Below are 14,502 nucleotides of genomic sequence, written 5' to 3'. Positions count from 1 at the left end.
TGTCGGACAGGACGTCGTCATTTCCCTCGGGACATCCCGACTCCGGGAATCGCTGTTAATATCACTCCATGCCGTCGTCGTCGCTATCACCCGAGCTGTAGTTCTCGTAGTCACTCGGCTTCTCCCCATCCAGCAAAACATACACGTCCTATTTGCCTGATAACGGCGTAAGTGTCCGTCGTCGAGGTTGAGACGCAGCGGCTTCTTCTTCGTCTACATCACCCTCGCTCTCTAATCCAGAAGCCTCCGAAAGTAAATGCAGTTCAGCAGCGGCCTCGCGGGCACCGCATCTCCTGGGGATAGATTGAATGCTCTGCTCACTACAGTCTGCGACAGCTCGATGTCATCATCACTTGGGGTGCCGAACATTCGATCAACGGTATGCTGCGAAAAGGACACTCGTGTCGATCTGGGAAGGCCGAACGACGTCTTCCCCCTCGTGTTGTTGCTCTTCACCACTACTACCAGCTCCTGCTTGGTCTAGTTCCCCACCTATTTCATCTCGGACTTGAGCATCAGCATCCGCCTCTTCCAGCAAGCCACTGTCGAACGCGTAGTCCACGACTGATTTCTCCCCCACGAAGACGTGCGTGTTGTCAGGACTCGAGTAGCTCAGCTCAGTCTGGAGGCCACTTGGACGCTTGGACTTCCACCCCGCCGCCCGAAGCTGCCGCCATAAGTGGCCAAAGTCAATATCGTGTGTAGCGGCAGCCGGCGCGGCGGGCTTCTCGCGTCGACTATTCCGTATGCGCACCATCCAGCAAAATGTCGAATGAGTGGCTGTTCACGACGTGGCTGATCCCCTTCCCCTGGCCTGGTTTTGACTTGTAGCAAAATGACCTCTCGCAGATTATATTTTTGTGGTAACTTGATTAAAGTATTGAAAAAACTTTTCCGAGCCATTTGCTAATGACCTTCGTGCAATGTCGTAATATACGACGTAACAAAAATAATATGTCGTCTTATACGACGTTCGTAAGCAAGGTGTTAACAAGATGCAAGTGAAGTTACACAAAATGACCGCTGTAAAGCGCCGCAATGGCAGGTTTCATCCAATCATATATATTTGAACCCACCTAAAATCTTCTCCTTTTTGTTTGTGCGCATGTTTGACGTGTGATGGTTTTGGTGTTTTATTCGAAGCCGGTAGCGCAATAACGTTCGAGCCGATACCATTAACGTCGAAAAAAGAAGCTGTTGCTGGTGTTTGAGTCCGATGAATAGGCGAATTCCGCAGAGTGAGAACTGCGGGTGTGTGAATGAAAGCTGGTACTGGCTGGATCGGACATTGCGGCCGCAATAAGAGGAATAATTGGAGGCTGGCTGACCTCCAGTTGGCGATATATACTGTGGCCAGCAATTGCATGTTGTGATATCGTAGCGGTAATTCTCGATCTGTTATTATTTCTTCGTCGGGTAGATCTTGTTCTCACAGAAGTTTCTAGGTTAGAGCTGAATACGACGCTGTGCCGTCGTTGGTGTGATTACCTTCATCTCCATGTGTTCGATGGTGATTCTGTCGAAGACGCATTTTTTTAGCTTGTTTATTTCTGACTTCTATTGACGAACTTTCGCTTTGGGTGTGGCATTCCAGGACACGGAACACGCAGTATTTAGGGTGTATGCTGACTTAAACGGTAAAACCATATATTTGTTGTGAAATTTACTCTCGTCATCAGATTGTAAATCTGTAATATTCTGGGCGGGATCTGAAGAAGTAAATTCAGTTTTCTCCGCTAGAACGAAAGGGGTAATAATTTCTGCATCCAATTCAATGTCTAAAAAAGTATCGGAATTGTGATTTGTGTCACTGGATCCACTGTCAGTGATCTCCCACGTGGGATGCGCTTGATTCGCCATCTGAACCAGAAGTCGCTGCTCGACGGACGCTGTTAGGGCCCGTCCATACCGCTGGGACTACTTGAACAAGTCGCAAATTACCAACAGGAGGAATACTTTTACCATGTACAGCGTCAAATCGTTTCATTCGATAGTACGAAGCTTTCAAACATGCCGAAACATGGGCAGCAATATTGAAAGAAATGTTTTAGCGATAAAAGCCGTTCTTGATGTATCCAATCGATGCAGGAGCTCGATTGGGGTTACTCGATTAGAGTTGTTACCAAGCTTGAGGGTCTTGTGCTAATGCTCTAGTGGATTATTGGTGTCGGCGTATCCAGGAGGTGTGTGAAAAATATGTCATTTCGAAAACCATGAATACTTTGTACCCTGTGTCCCGTTAGAAACGGTTTCTATCCACTGTGAAATAAGAGACTAAGCACTATCTTGAAGCGAGGACAAAAGTCAAAGGCTAACTGCCAGGCAGCAAGAATTTGATTCTTCTTCTGTTGGTATTCTTCTTGAGAGGCACAAAAGTGTAGACGATTCAGGTCACGAAATGTCATTCCTCTTGTCCCTGCCGAGTTTTCTCCCTTACATGTTGGGATACATGAAACCAACACATCAGTATCGTAGCGGACGGTAGCTCTCGTGAACAAGCGCTGTACTGCGTGTTGGAAGTGCAAGATGTGCACGTACATCGACTCCAGAGTAGCATCCTATGTTACGGCACATGGAAGGTTCTAGAAGGATCTAGGCATAGTGATAGGCCTTAGCTAGCGGATGGTTGGTTAGTTCTCACTTCGAGATTGGTAAAGCCACTGACGAGGCCCCGGCGGGGGCCGAAACGCGTCTGGCACGCGTTCAATCCAAGTCATTCAGATCTACTCGATTCTACATTTCCTATAGGTTATGAGCCCAAACGGCTTGGTATGGGCACTGCGGTGTACGCGGAATACGCGCTGGAGGAGATCACGCTCAAGTCGTCGTGGAAGCAACGGGCTCCGACGACAGGGGGAGCGGAACATACAAGTGCGCGGTGGACACGCAGTCGCTCTTTGCGTTCGGGAAAAGGACGGCCGAGTTCTGCACAAGGAGGTGGTTTCGAGTGGTGTGAGTGGTGGATCGAAAGAGGTCGATCGAGAAGGGGAACAACAACAAGCTCAAGCAAGGCTCAAGGACGGCTACAAGGTGTCAAGGGACGACGTGGTGGTGAACATGAGGGAGCCGGGAAACCTAGCGATCGCGGCAGCAACGGTTACGCTGGCCAGCGCGCAGGTGGTAAACCCTACAAGAATGTATGCAGTGAAGAGGCTGCAGCTGTGCGGAGAGCAGCCGATGGCTGTACACTCGTGACCAAGACGGCTACGACTCATGTCGTCGAGGGGGAGTGTTGGAAGTGCAAGATGTGCACGTACATCGACTCCAGAGTAGTATCCTATGTTACGGCACATGGAAGGTTCTAGAAGGATCTAGGCATAGTGATAGGTCTTAGCTAGCGGATGGTTGGTTAGTTCTCACTTCGAGATTGGTAAAGCCACTGACGAGGCCCCGGCGGGGGCCGAAACGCGTCTGGCACGCGTTCAATCCAAGTCATTCAGATCTACTCGATTCTACATTTCCTACACTGCGCGTCGGCAGCGTCAGTCATGACGTAGCTCGGCTCAAATGTAGATGCGTAGCGCTCTCTCAAAACCCTTTTAAGAGGCTATCACCAAGCAATATCCTCTGTACATCGCCGTGATGTACAGCAGTATACGATAGGGAAGTATCGCCCATAGGGATCGGAAATTCCAATAATGAAATAGGATGCTTTGTATTCACGGTATTGTGTGTGCTATCGATATGTAGTACGGTTGTACAGCGTGAATCACTTTGAACAGCAATGTACGACTCTAAAGTGAATAGCTCGTAATTCTAACTAGCATTGGCTGACTATTAGATCCATCGCCAATTAAATGAATAGCGTGCCCATTTTTAACGACGCTATCACAAAAACCAAGCGGTCATTGATAAGTCGCTCTGAAAGTGTGTGTCGGAGCAGCACATAGCTTCGGCGCAAAATTCAATCACCGCATGTACATTGTACGGTATCATCACGGTGCTTTGCACGCCATCGTTTCGTATAAGATTGAACCTGAGCTTGAGTAGGTGGAGGTCCACGAAATACACCATCATTTACCTTCTCGCAGATGAACGCGAATGCTCTTATTAGTAGTAGTCTATCACTATTGATGTGTAAACGGTTTTTTAGCGAATCAAATCGGTCAGAACGGAGAGATAATATGGGTTGTCAATTGTAGCAAGAAGGATGTTTTTAGCAAGCTTTGAGCTTAAAGATTCGAACTACGTTTTTTTCAGGTGTAACATCCAAATATTTTCCAGGTTTGAATTTTATTTTTCTTCCTGCACTATTTATTATTTTCCTTCCGCCCCCAGCCACTCAATCGTAGAACTGACACGCGGTAGCTCGGAAAAAGGGAAAGAACATGGCGCGCACACACAAGACGGCCCAAATTAAGCAGCAAATGGTCGACCAAGCTCACGAGGAAGAAGAAGCGCGTACCGCAGAGGCAGTACGAAGGGCAAGTGTCGAGGCGTCCCGGACCCGAGTGGAGAAGTCTCGCGCGATGAAGATTGGGCGTGAGGAGATGGAAGGTATGGACCTCAGTACCGAATCTGGCCCTAATGAAGCCACTATGGACGACGCCACGGTGGATTTTCAGCACGCAGAGGATGGGGACACGAGGAGAATGAGGAGGACAGTGCATCGGCGTCAGAGGAGGAGAAAGACGAGGTGGTACACAGAGACACGCGTGGTAAGAAGAAGAAGCCTGTGTCTGACGGTGAAGACGTAGACGATGGAGAAGTCGACGAAGTTACAGTGCCCTCGTTCGAGACTCATCTCAAAACATGGGCGCTATTTGAGGAGAGCTTACAGGAGTACATGCGTACAATCAAGCAGGTGCTAGTTGTGAGTGAAACGGTCAGTACCAAGTGACGCAACCAGGATTTGCGTAAGCAAACGCGGTATCAAGGGCTCCCAGACAGCCAAAATCCGTTTATCCCTGAGGAAATGAATCCTTTTCAGCGCAGGTACATCTGTACACATGGCTGGACCGAGCTGGAAAGGTCTAAGGGCAAGCGGGAGGTGTACAAGTTTCGCCGGACTGACTGTCCGTTTCAATTTCTGGCTCTGGTGGTGCGAACAAAGGGGCAGTGGGGCATTACGCCTAAGCGCGAGGTGTATCGACACAATCACCCTATCAGCTCTGACATTTACCGTATTTCGCATGTAGAGAGATGCACCCAAGGCTCACAAAGCAAATCAAACCTGGATAAATACATATTCAACGGACACAATCAAATTTTACAGGAGCCATTTTTCCTTTAGAAAACGTGTATTTACACGACGGCTATATCAACACTCACGTTGCCATCCTCATCTGCGGTGAGTCATCTATCCAAATCTTGATCTTCGTCAATACTTGACCTTACTAACGCTAGTCGCTGCAACTCCTCCACCAAAGCCGCAGCCGCAAGGCAGCCGGTGTCGAGACGCAAGTCGCACTTCGTGTACCCATTTTGGATGGTTTCAGCGCTCAGAGCTTCCCAACTGCTGCACACCTATCAGCACATCCCCGCGCGTCCAGGCGGCTCTAGCTTGAACTTTGATCCCTCTTCTCTTGGCTTTTGTAGTTGTTCTTGCAAATTCCCGAGCCAACACCTACGTAGTCCGCTTTTAAAAGGATGGTTCCATGCTACGTCTGCCGGTTGACAGACAGACGTATCATTTAGTGGCACCTTCATCAACACGACGTTGATTGAAGCAGCATAGGCAAGAACCTCTGCGGTCCAATGACCGCTAAACGCGTCCCAGAGAAGAAGTACCGGCTCCTCTTGGAACGATCGGCCGCCAAAGTGGAACTTCAGAAACTTCAGCGATAGCTAACTATTCCACAAGCCTAAATATAAAATAATTAGAATCAATACAACTATTAATAAAACGTTTTTAAAACACATACCTTTTGCGTTCGTGTATATTTGCAATTTGGTCTCTTCTTTAAGGCGCTTGATCTCCGGCCACGTTCTAACACCAATTCCGAAGCGCTTTTCGATATTATATTTTCGTCTTGAGTCTTCTTAATCTTGGATAGATTCATCTTGAAGATGACGAACGGGGTGTATTTAGTCCCGTCAGAGTCTCCCACCAGCATTACTGTAGCTCTTTATTTAGAGGCTCCAGCACACTTCACTCAAACGGTTTTGGCTTCGCGTTTTACTGATCGTTCGCTTCACAGGCAAATATTCAAAGAAAGCAGCTAATAAAAAGTTTAAAACGTTTTAATAAAACCAAGTAAAAATAATAATAAAAACGAACCTGTTTGGTCTGCATTAAAAATGCGCTTAATACCCAACTGACGAGCCTTCTACTCGACTTCAATAGCAAATGCTACGTTTACCTTGTCAGCATCCGAGGGCCTGATTTGCCCTTGCCGAGTAGGTACACGCATAATGAGGCGGTGTCGAAGTCTAAAGCCCTTAATCCACTTATCTGAAGCTCTAAACCCGTTGATGCCAGCTTCCATGGCAGTCTGACGCGCTTGAATCGCTAGCATTGGAGGCGATACTGGTACACCCTCTTCCCTTAAGCAGTTCACCCACTCCACAATCTCTAACTCTACCTCCCTACTCAGAATCGTTCCTACGTCTAAGCTCCTTACCTTTTGATAGCCACCTTTATTCTTCTTCAATGCTGACCTTAGCTTTGTTTCCTCCCGTCGCCAGCGCTGAATCATAGTGCGCTTTGAGCTGTAAAAATCAGGATTTAGATCGTGCCAAAACTGATCAATTGTATGATGCATTTTAGGAAGAGGAGTATTTTCCCAAAACGACAGAATTTCTAGCTTCTTCTGCACCGTGATGCTCTTGACCGTGTGTTTGGTCTGGCGGCGTCCCTTACCACCGACACGTAGTCTGCCCACTGGGCGAGGCTTCGTGCGTATCATGGCTAATGACCGACTGCCGGCGCAAATTTTGCCGCTAGACTTGGTTGGCTTCGGAATGGTGCATCTTTCTACATGCGATTTCCTCAATTCAATATCGACGAATATGATTGGTCAATATCTAGGTGCATCTCACATGAGGGTGCAGCTCTCTACATGCGAAATACGGTACATGTCGTACCCAGGTATTCGCCAGGTATCGTCCAGGGTCCGCTAATGCCTGGTATTGAGCTATTGGTGGAGTCAGACGCTAAGAATTCAAGTATTTGTGACTGCATCCGGCGGAATTCTGATCACCGTGTGACGATGGATGATGTTCGCAGCCTGGTGGTACGTCTTCGCCAGTTTGGTAGCGTAAATGTTGTGCGCGCAACGGGTTTATAGATTCCTAACTGAATGCGTGTACTATTTTTTCAGGAAGGACACTATCCGACGACGACACAGTAGCAGAGACTGTCGTCAATTTCAATTTGGAGAACCCAAGGAACGTGTCCACCGTTGTGCAAAGCGCTCGAGGTGATCCTGGTGTAAAATCGGTGACAACATCTCACATGCGCGCGATGTACGACAACTTCCCTGAAGTGTTGCAAATGGTCTGTACCCAGACCAACAAGTGAGTTTCTTGTTTGTACTTTCTATTTGTTTTAGTTTGTAGTACCGAAACCCAGATATTTTCCATGTGTAAACCAGATATTGGCCAGGTTGCTTGTGCAGGTACAGCTACCGGTTGCTGTCACTTGTGGCAATGGACCAATTTGGACACGGCCAGCCAGTGTGGTACTCAATGCTTGAGACGACTTCCGACTGGCATATGGCTAAGTACCTCGATCACTTCAAGAGAGCGAGCGAGCACTGGCGGTTAGCTCGTACCGTCATCATGGACAAGGTCCTACGTGAGGTGGATGTGATAAGACGCAAGCTCCCTGAGGCGCGCGTGCTATTGTGTCATTTTTATGTGATAAAATGGCTACGTGAAATTGTGCGCTGTGGAAAGTATGGGTCGTACGCTCCTGGCGTGGCGGACGAGTTGAAACATCTCATTACGAACATGACCTATTCAAGAGCTGAAGATGATTACAAAGATAACAAGGGTGAGTTTAAGACCGTGGCGTGCCGTGATGGGGGTTCCACCTTTCTGGGAATATTTCGTGGAGAACTGGAATTCATGCGCTGACATGTGGTGTTGCACCGAGTTGATCTGCCACACTTTAACAATCATACAAACAATCGTGTTGAGAGCTTGTTCGGAAAGTTCAAGCAGAACGTCAAGTCCCACGTATCGATGCATAGTTCTCTAGAGGTGCTTTTGGCAATGCAACGTCGGATGGAGGAAGAATGTCGTGCTCACGTGTAGATGCCTAGTACTTTACGAGATACAAGCTACTCGGAAGAGATGAATATAGTGCTGGGGATGACTAATCGTTGGGTGACGTCGGTGATTGAGGGTGAATACAAAGTGGCGGTGGCTAAAGAAAACCAGGGTCGATATACATTTGAAGACGATGGAACATCGGTGAGAGCACGAAGTCAACGCCGGAGTATCTCTTGCAAAAGGAGATGATGGAGCTGTGATTGCGAATTTGCTCAGACCATGAAGCTACCATGCCGACACCCGATGACATTCAAGAAGTACATCGGAAATGCGTTTATCATTCCATTTTCAGCGATTCAGCCGAGGTAAGCCCAGGTTTTTTTTTCAGGTTTTACCCATGTATTGCCCAGGTTTCGGGACTATACCCCAGATGTTCCCCGGATTTCTAACAAGTATCGCGGTTTTGGTTTTGGTTGCACATACAGCTGGTTTGACCAGAGTCGAATTCGCTGTGAAGATATCACAGAACTCACGACTCCGTTCGTCGCAAAGATCTTCAAGACAGAGATGAATGATTGTGAACGCACTCTCAGCGAAAAAGAAAAGTACCGGCGCGCTCAACAAGCATTTGGGAGAGTTAGGGGAGAGCTATCCCGGTTTCCGGATGACGCGTTTGAAAGCGCTATGTCTCAGGCTGACACCTGGTGGCACGACATGCGTCACGGCAATGCTAGCATGATCGCTACGCGCAAAGCCAATAGTTACGACAAGAAGGATGAGGAGGAGGACGATTCGGGTGCTGCTGGTGGATCTGTTGGCGGAAGTACGCCTATGCCTAAAGAGGGGGATAACGGAGGACACACGAGATCTACGTCACCCGACAGTGATGGGGATTCAGCCGCCCCGACTCACGTGGCCGACTCAAAGGGGAACAGTATCGAAATACGGCTAAATGGTTCAGCGCCTAAGGTCGGACGGCCGCGGCTGGACCGTACGAAGCAGAAACAACAAGCCAAAGCCACACTGAAAGCGTACAACCAAGGCATGTGTCTTCGCGGACTTCTACGAGATAAGGATGTGTGAAATAGTGGCTTGCCTGCAGGAAATACGTCCAGCGCTGCATGAGGTTACCTTATTTATGAGGACCTACCATGTTCATGAAGTCAAAAGGCGTTTAATTTTACGTGGAAAGTGGAGAGATATTTTGTTGCTGATATCGTTCGGTCTCGTCTGCCTGAAGACGCAATTCAAGTGGTTCTTGCCGATTTGGAGGCACAAAAATCTAATCTAAACGAGGGACAAGCTATAGATGAAAGTAATAGTTTAGATGGCGCTTCGCAAAGTGCCACTTCAATTGTAGCGGTGATCCCAACAATTGGAAAGTTCAGTCACGAGCAGTAGGCGGCTATGATGTGGGTTTGGAATCTGCACAAAGTGTGCGATAGCGGAAAGAAGTGTACCACGTGGGTACTTACCACAGTGAAGGAAGTTGTAGACGCTGACAGTGAAGTGGGGGGAATGGCAATGGAGCTACTGGAGAATTGGCCCTACAGCAAATTGGCTGCGGTAGGATTTGACAACGCTTACGCTGAGCTATCCCGCTTCAGGAGCGGTTGTTGGTTGAGTGACGATTCTATCCTTGCGTTTACGCAACTGCTTCGAACTGAGTATGGGAACAATGCCACTGTGTTCTTGCTACCAGTATCAAGCTCTATAGTCGACACAGGGACGTTGTCGCCGATGTTATATCCGCAATTACGCTGGTTAAAATTCGCGAGTGTCTGGATAACGATCTGACAGGGTACATATTCCTTCCCGTCAACTTTGATACCAACCACTGGGCATGCCTTGTCATCAACAAGTTGAAGAAGGCGATTGTCGTGTACGACAGCATGAATAAACGAAAGATCGGCAATATACTTGTTGGACTGCGCTGGAGATGTTGCAAGCTTTAATGAACCAGAAGTCGCAGTGAGTGTAGCGGTGCATCCTGCGTTTTGAAGATTCTGCTCAGCAAGAATATAACCTGGTAAATATCTGGTCAATACTTGGTTCCACCATGAAATACCTGGAAGCCATCACGCTGTTCGGATTGGTCAGATCGGTCCCATGAAGCTCCGACAAGTAGTCAACCTCGTCATTTAAAAACTTGCTCATTTAGCGCGCATGCAGTTTTTCCAGGTATCACAACCTGGTCAATGCCGGTTTTGGAAATATAAAAAAAATTATGACCTTTCTGTAGCTATATTAGACACCTGGATAATCCCTGAATGGAAACTGGGACCAAATCGGCTTTTTCGTAAATTAATTATTATAAATTATCTGGGCTGTAAGGTCGTCCATAATTTTTGGAGGTGGCCTGGACAAAATATTATTGCCCAATCAAATTTTGACCTATTGACTACCCCTCTGAGTGTTGCAGCAGCAAGTAAAATCTTTTTCTTACAGCTTCAAGATGCCGCGGCTTTTAGCGAAGCATCGCAGGCTGCGTCAATCGCGTAAGATAACCACCGCGCGGGAGTCTGCAGCACTAATGCGAGATCTCCTTAGTGAAGAGGACTCCGACGAAGATGACGTAGACGACTTCTTGCATTTGGAGCTAAAGCATGTACAACCGACATTATATGGAGTTCGGTCACGAAAACCTCGATGGCTAAAGCTACTTTATGATTGCAAGCCTATTAAACTGCAATCTCTTGTTCTTGTAGTTCGACTTAATGATTTCACATGCCAGGCTCCATCAACTAATGCTCACGACTCTGAGCTAGTTGAGCCTCTTTGAATTTTATAAGTGGGCTTACATCGGTAGTGCTGCGCTTACACTAACAATTTGGGGAATTTTGCCCAATAGATGTAGGCGTCGATAAAGGACGATTTGTCGTCGTGATTGTACGGCTTCCTGTATTGTTACGAGGTGTTTCGTCATCACTGGAACTGTCACTACCATCCTCCGTGTCGCCTTTATTTGTTGCAGCATCTGTGCTGAGAAACGGAGGGTGAGAACAGGTGCAGTCGATCATAATGACTTGTTCACGAAATTCAAAGAAGTACGAACATCGATATATGAGAGCGTCTAGAATACTTGGTTCGTTGTAGATACGTCCTTGCCCCGACGTATTTGGCTAGTCCTCCGTGTTTTAAACAATCTCTTAAGTGCGATGATTTTGTTCGTGATGCCTTAGACGCTCCGTTTGGTGGTAATGCTGGCTGCCTCAATTTTGCTAGAACTAGCAATCGTCGGTTTTGTCTCTTCATGCTAGCTATCGCCTACTCTGTATTGAAAGTTGTTGTTGCCATTAGTAAGTCAGTCGATGGACACGCTGATATAGCTTATATGTGGTGATGGTCCGTCGTTGTGTCAAGGCACGCGCTTCTTCAGCTGCGTAAGCGTCGAACGAGGCTGCTTTATGAGAGCATTGTAGCGTCTTATGCCACATAATACCTTGTTGAGCGTGGCGTCGGCTTTAAAACCATTAAGCATTACAGCGACACAGCCCGCGTGAGCGGCTCGCTTGCAGCCTTTCCAGCAGCATGTGCAGAGCATACTTTCACCGTCTTGCTTGGGGCCTTCTTACAGTTCTTCCCGAAGTAGACGTGAACGCGAGCATCGATAGTAGATCGTTTGGGCGTCACATTAGGAAGCTTCAGCACCGGATTATTAACTTCCTGCTCTGTGATATTACGCTCGCGATAATGTTTCCACTTAGAGCCGCTGCGGCGTCAGATTGTTCCTCTCCTATGGTCTCCATATCGATGGAGACCTGATCTACCCGCGAAGCTGTGACTTTTCGAATGGTATGCGGTTTTTGACCGAAGGAGCAGAAAATAATCTACTTGTTGCTGCAACCCATTCAGCATCGATTTTTATGCAGAACGAGAAAATTTTGCTTGGCCAATCAGAGAGCAGGAAATACATTTTTCTTCCTGCCAGAACTAATTCTGCAACCCCTATTAACCTCTTTAGCCCCGCGTCCTGTATTCTACAGGATAGCCAAAATCTTATCCTGTAGTGTACATGATACATATTGGTCAAAACTCAAATCAAGTCATGTTTACAATTTTTAGCAATACGTAATGATTTGAAGGCCAGACGTTTGTTGCTAACCTCAGAGGGTATTATTCGTGGCCACTACTTTTACGAGATTTACAGATTTAGCGATTTCGCACGCGTCCAAGGTTTCGCGCCATTTGCGAAATCGGACGGACGGACAGCAGTAGCCAAAGCTGGATAACAAAACGCAAGCGGATCATGTAACGGGGTAAGAGATACCGTTACTAGCTTACACTGTAATGCGGAGGAAGCTCGCAATAATAAAACCAAGTCTTAGGTTTGTTTCAAATTCAACTCTGATTTATTTAGGACCAGGGCGGCTACCCCTGGCCTCGTGTGAACCACTCAAACACATGTCTATATCTGATTGGTCAATAAGTGAGTCTGGCTCCTTACTATCAACCAATCAGATGATGACACCTTGGCACACGCTACCCGTGTGCCACTTTACCTACTTATGTAATAACTAAAGAAATATCTACCTACTTATGTAATTGGAGTTGGGCCCATTACATCACCCTCCTCTCTAAGTTGCGCTTACGCAACATAAGCGCACGGAACACAATTGAAGAAAACTCGAAAACCCAACGGAGCGAAGATGGCCGAGGACAACACGACGCAGTCAACGGACGTTAGCACCAGCGCGACGCTGGTGACAGCAGCGAGCATCGACACACTAACGGCGGCGGTAACCCAGACAGCCGAGACACCGGCGGAGCCGACAGTCACGAGGATCAGCGCCGGAAGCACGCGGTCGCGCGTGATGGACGACGCCCTGGTTCCCTGGGACCTGTACGACTTGTCAGGAGCGGAGAATCCGGATACGCTCGACACTATGAAGAGCCACTTTCGTCGCTTCCGCGCGACGCGGAAGAAATACATTGAAGGCGCTGATCGTGAGGGACTTCGTCGCTCCTGGTGTGCCTTCATCCGGCGATGGAACCGGATGTCGCGTGCTGGATAAAGTTTTGTCGACTGGTTGACGTATCGCGAGGAGATCCTCGCGGATCATTCGATTGGAGAGCTACGCGTGAAGGTCTGCAACAACGCATGGGATGTGGACCGACTCTGCTTCGTGCACGTGAGAGAGGGATGTTAGTCCTGTGGTACTTCAACCCCGTCCGACTCAACGCGAATGGAGGGAACATCTCGCTGAGCGGCCACTCATCGGAGAGGAGTCGGGATGGATCGGGAGTCGAGCACCCCTGTCCAGTATGGATCAGGCGGCTAATCGCGGGCGGTTCACGCCGACGTTGCACGCGTCGGAGCGCGGCGTCGTTGTCGCCTCCTCGTGCGGGTCGTTCTCGTGCCGTTCTCGATCTCGTTCACGGTCTCCGCGGGGTGACTCGCGGAATTCTTCTTCTCAAGTAGCATGGTCTCATACTCGTGGACCACGTCCGGAACGTCGCGGAGAAGGTTGGCGCGGGACTCCCACGTATCATGTTCTGGGGAATAACCGAGCCAACGTACCAAGTAGCGGCGCGCGGTCGGAACCGCGCGAGGAGCACGACTACGGACGTTTCGTTGAGCGGTCGAGCTGTGGGGATCTTCATAGTCAACGATACGCTCCACAATCCAGCGCGCGTCACCCACCGAGTCAATTATCGGTGGTGGGCCTTCACGATGATACGGCGTACGCCCTGTACGTTCAGGGCGAGGTGGAGGCAGCTTCGAACCGCGCGTTGGACGCTCAGGTTGGGGCTGAGCGAGCGGAAGATCGTGCCTGGCGGGCTGAGCAGATCGCGTCGGAGCTTCGTCAGTCGAATCGGGAGCTGTTATCTCGCCTACGGGGATTGGAGACGCATGTGCTTGGCTCTGCCCAGCAGGGAGATCGTCCGCGAGAGCGGGCGCCAGGGGCTGACGGCTTTCTGGCGCGTCAGGCTCGTCGGGCTGGTCGCCCGACGCATGCTCCGTCTGCTGGATCGAATCAGGAATCGTCGCAGGGAAGTACCGCTTGAGTCGCCCGACGTAAAACGTCGGGTGGAGTCTAAGTGACGACGGGATGTCCAAGGTGTAGGCGTCGCCCACAGCCTTGGTTACACGAAAAGGACCGATGAAGCGTGGGGCAAGTTTGTTGGCGCCGAGGTTGGTCACGGCGGAAGCGCGGATTCCCTCGGTCGATAGGAGAACGCGATGAGATATCTTGAATACATTCACGTTCTTTCGACCGTGCTTATCAGCTTGTTCCTTTTGCTTGTCCAACTGCGTTCTGCATGTCGTCGCGGACGACCTTGCGATGGATTGCCTTTGCTATAACGAATTCCGCAACTGCCGAGCGATCGGCAGGAAGCAGA

This window comes from Phytophthora infestans, genomic scaffold (genome assembly GCF_000142945.1).
Source record: "Phytophthora infestans T30-4 supercont1.2 genomic scaffold, whole genome shotgun sequence".
NCBI classification, from domain to species: Eukaryota; Oomycota; class Peronosporomycetes; order Peronosporales; family Peronosporaceae; genus Phytophthora; species Phytophthora infestans.
The sequence above is the reverse complement of the archived record's forward strand: the minus strand, read 5'-3'. Positions refer to the sequence as shown.